Source organism: Phyllobates terribilis, unplaced genomic scaffold (genome assembly GCF_046119375.1).
Source record: "Phyllobates terribilis strain yellow unplaced genomic scaffold, ASM4611937v1 Scaffold_243__1_contigs__length_2969482, whole genome shotgun sequence".
NCBI classification, from domain to species: Eukaryota; Metazoa; Chordata; class Amphibia; order Anura; family Dendrobatidae; genus Phyllobates; species Phyllobates terribilis.
The window spans coordinates 2446424-2450928 of NW_027363003.1; the positions used below are offsets into that span (position 1 = coordinate 2446424).

A 4505-nucleotide genomic window follows, 5' to 3' on the forward strand; every position below is an offset into this window, starting at 1 on the left:
AGTGGATAATACAGAGGTTTGAACCGTGGAAGTGCAAAACAACACTTCTGTTTCTCTAGCCTACACCAGACTATTTTCAACAGTTATATTTGTGTCTGAAAAATCAGAGACACGCTTTTTTTTGGGGGGGTGGGGGGGGACGGGGACACACCAAAAGGTTAATAAGACGGGTATTTGTACAGTGTGAAGGAGAAAAAAAAAAGGAGGATTTAGATGAAAAAAAAAAGGATTTTTCCTGGCCCCCGACACCTGGTGCTAAGTCCAGCAATATCAGCAACAGGAGCACACAGGACTGTAATGCAGCGTTTGCTGGTATAACCACTGTGTCTCCTATACAGCCTTCCTGCCTGGTATCTGGGATGGATATTAGTCCTGAAAAGGACTGTTTGTTTGTTCTGGCAGCCTTTACAGACCCTACACTAACTATTTTGCAGTTTATATCTCTCCCTAAATCAGCAGCGCTGTCCCTACACTGTCTAATCCGGAGCGACTGTGTCCAAGATGGCGGCGCCCCATTTTAAATACTCGAGGTGACGCTGTGCGGCCAGCCAATCACTGTAATGCCCACAACCAACATGGCTGCGGCATTACAGTGACTGGCTGGCAATCCCTGCATGTTCATTGGCTCTGTAAAGAGCACCAAACATGCAGGGCGGAGACCCGAGCTCCCGCCCGAGTAACCCGGAAATGCTCGGTGCTCGCCGAACATCCCGAGTAGCGTGATGCTCGGGCGAGTACCGAGCAGTGTCGAGCATGTTCGCTCAACACTATTTATTACGTTTACACCCAAAATCTCTCCTAATCCTGGAGATCAAACCTATGAAAGCAATTTATGAATGATCGTAACACCTCTATGAAGGGTAATTATCATCGCCTTCATAAATATACATTTATATGTATAAATACATATGAGGTCAATGCATAGTACTGGCACATGACTTATCACTTTCCAGGACCTTACAAAGCACCAGGAACATTCATAACAAGCGGAGGTGAAGCGATTCTGGCAACTTAATAGGAAAGTATTCTTTACAGTTAGAGCAGTCAGACTGTGGAATGCCAACCACAAGATATAGTAATGGCAGATAGTATAACAGCATTTATAGAAGGGCTGGATACTTTTTTAACAAAACATGACATTGTGGGTTATAAATAATCTAGTAATAGAAAATGTATAACTTTGGAGATAGACCTAGGACATTAAAGTTCAAACTTTTTCAACCTATGTAACTATGCAAGTATGCAGAATGCACATTAGGAAAATGCTTGAAATGCAATTCCCTATAATATTATTTTACAAGTAATTTCCTCTTAACTTTCTGCTTTGTAAAGTGCTAGTTATAAGCCCAATCTATGGATCTAAAAAGTGCAAAACACTCCTAAAACACTTGTACGTATGTTCTATAATCTGTATTTCTTATGGTGCCTAAGGGAAGCCGTAATGATAAGACTCCTGCTTGGTAACAAGTGCAGTTATTTGCCTCCATAATGAAAGTGAATTACAAATGATGAAAGGGTTAATACTTGGACCCTGCATCAGTAATAGCCCTTGTAGTAACCATGACAACTATTGTGAGGGCATAAACAAGTGTCATAAAGAAGATTCCATAAAAGAATGCCGCGCTGCCACGATCAGCGCCATTATTGATGATGCGCCTGAGGACCTTGAGCTTGACCACCCCACGTAATGTGCCAACGTTGGTGTAATTTGGAGGTTCTGGCAGGGAAAGGGGTTGTCTTCTTAGACACCCCGGGGGGAAGGGAATGTAACAGAGGGGGGGGTCCCCAAAACAAGATCCCCTTCTGTTACTATGTACAAATAGCTGCTCTTCTTTGGGAGTTCATGGATGGATCCTTGACTTTAATGGGTGATAAATTGGGAGGGGGAGGGGATATTCTTCCTAAGAGGGGTTATCCATAATGAGCAACCCCTGTAACCAAGTACCCAACTTCTTGAGAGACGGAGCTGGATCTGTAAGGGAGAAGTGGTAGATCCACCTGGGAAATCAGATCAACTAAATTCGTTCCAGCAATAAATGTGGTGACAGATATCGCAGCCAGATCTCTCCCACATCCAGTTTATCACATTAATAGTCTATATTTGTTATGTCGTTCCCTGTAAATATGTAGAAATTCTAAAACTCCGTCATATATCGGCACTAACTCTCTAAGACCAAGGGAAGGGCAGCCCTCCAGCCATGGTTCCCTAGAGGTTTCCTCCACAGGGGGTTTTCCTCTCCTGAGCGCTGCAGGGTGACTCTTCGTGAGTCGAGGGTTGTGCCATTTTCGGTGTCATGTAAATTTAAATAAAGTTGAGAACATTTGACACCTAATTGCAATGCTTTGTGTATTTATTTTGTATGTGTCTGATTTATTTTGTTTGGGAGTCGGGGTCCATCACACTTCACTGAGTCATACGTCTGGACATCTGCCGCCAGCAGTTTTGCCCCAGGGGTTGCCCCTGCTCTGGGGAGTTTGATGGAGCAGAGAAGACAAGAATTACAGCACTCATCCTCAGAATAAGGACTTCTATTACAGTACTACAAGCAGCTTCCTCACCTCATTCAAACAGTGAGTATTTTGGGCTCTAATTTACATCAGTATTTGTAAGCTGAAAACCAGAGGGGAACAAACACAGTGAAAAATAGTAACTGAAACACTTTCACCTCTTCTGTTTTGGATCCACTCCTGGCGTCTGCTAACAAATACTGATGCAAAATATCGCCATGGAAGTGCCCTAAATTCTTACGGACTGATTTGACTGTTTGAGTTGCAGTCAAGCAACAGAGGTTGCAAGCGTTAAAGGAGTAATCTGGTATCAAAAACCCCTGTCCCCCTTGCCATTTTTCTCTATCCTGAACCTGTGCTGCCTGCCCCGATCTCAGATTGTCTGACCTAGTCCTTGTCTTCGCTCTCCTGTGTCTGGTACCCTGGTACCTCCGGAATGCTGCTGCAGTCCAGGGGACTGCACTGAAGTGGTACCTGGTGTCTACCGGCGGCCCAGTCTAGCCTCACCACCAGAGGTTCTAGTGGAGACCCAATAGACATCTAGTCACAACCCTCCCGTGGGGCAGTGGGTCCATATCCACCAGCGCTACACCCACATAGCAAATGTGGTACCAATATTCAAGAAGGGGATAACATCTGAGCCTGGAATTTATAGGCCGGTAAGTTTAACTTGTACTGTGGGCAACATCTTTGAGGGTTTTCTAAGAGATACTAACCTGGAGCACCTCAATAAGATTAACTAATCTGCAAACTAATCTGAAAAGATTCTATGGGGAGGTAAGTTCTAGGTTGGACCAGGGAAACTTAGTGGATGTTGTCTATCTGGACTTTTCAAAGGCATTTGATACGGTGCCATACAACAGGTTGGTACATAAAAATGTTCAATATATTATATGGTAAACTTGCTCCACGAAAGAACAAGTCCTTGTGTGGTCGATGGAAAAATCAAGGAAAATATCAGTGATGCGGTCGTTACCTCTTGACAGCTCCATTTCGTACTTGTTCTCTAGTCCCTCCATGGCCACGGTGATAAAAAATTCCCTGAAAAGCTCATTATTCTAATAAAAAAAAATACAAAGTAAGGAGCTGACACAAAGGAGAGCAGACAGCTCGTATGTCGGAATAAGCAATTGCAGTTACCTTAATTTTCTCAAAGAAGGTGCCATTAATCACTATGTCGTACGCCGTACAGCCGCCTCCACCTGTAGGACAAAGTGCACCAGGACTTAGATACTTTGCGGTGCCGACTCAATCCATTGACCTTAGTAGGGCTGCTATGAATAAGTGGTATAAGTTCTTAAAGGGGAATCCAAGTATTGGACAATCCCTTTAAGTCCTAAATCTAAACCAAAAAAAGTTCAAAGTCAACAACAAGATGTCAAACTTTATTCCGCAGACTGGAAGTGGACCTACCAGAACCTGTGGAGATGGCACCTTTGACCATTGAGGATTAGTAAGTTGTAATACTTGCTATTTTAACCCCTTTAAGGATATCTCTGGACTACCCCTTTAAAAAGAGACGCGCTGTATTAAAAAAACAAACAAAAAAAAAACGTACTATTATCAACTTCAACGTGGGGCTCTCCAAGGCTCATGGGGACTCGATAGCCGGAGGGATCATCAGATTCCAGGATGCTGACTAACTCCTGCTCCGTCAGGTCCGGGGCCGCTGGGATCTGGTTTGACTTGCAGATGTTAATAAAGATTTTGGTATTTTTGGATGTGCGAGTTTTAATGCAGAAACCTAACACAGAAATAAAAACAAAAAGTGAACAAAAACACAATAAAATCGGCAAAAGCCAAGCAGCATTTACATGTAATCAACTGTATAAGAAAAAACGATGTGACCCCCCACGTTGGTTGCATCATGTGACCGTTGCAGTCAATAAGACCCCACTGCCCCACTGTGGTATCTGTCACATAATATGCACAAAGTAATCTGGATAATAATCAGAGGACGCCCATCTCACCAGGCTGGGGTCTGATCTGTCTGCTTT

At 43.5% G+C, this 4505-nt stretch overlaps 1 long non-coding RNA gene across 1 annotated transcript; it reads right to left on the reverse strand.

The window, feature by feature from the left end:
- Window positions 1–3483: 3483 nt before the first annotated feature.
- On the reverse strand, window positions 3484–4247 carry LOC141217691 (uncharacterized). The gene is made up of 3 exons (XR_012286491.1): window positions 4067–4247; window positions 3649–3710; window positions 3484–3566 (listed from the first exon to the last, which is right to left on the reverse strand). It is a non-coding gene; the product is annotated as an uncharacterized lncRNA (long non-coding RNA).
- Between the last annotated feature and the right edge of the window lie 258 nt (window positions 4248–4505).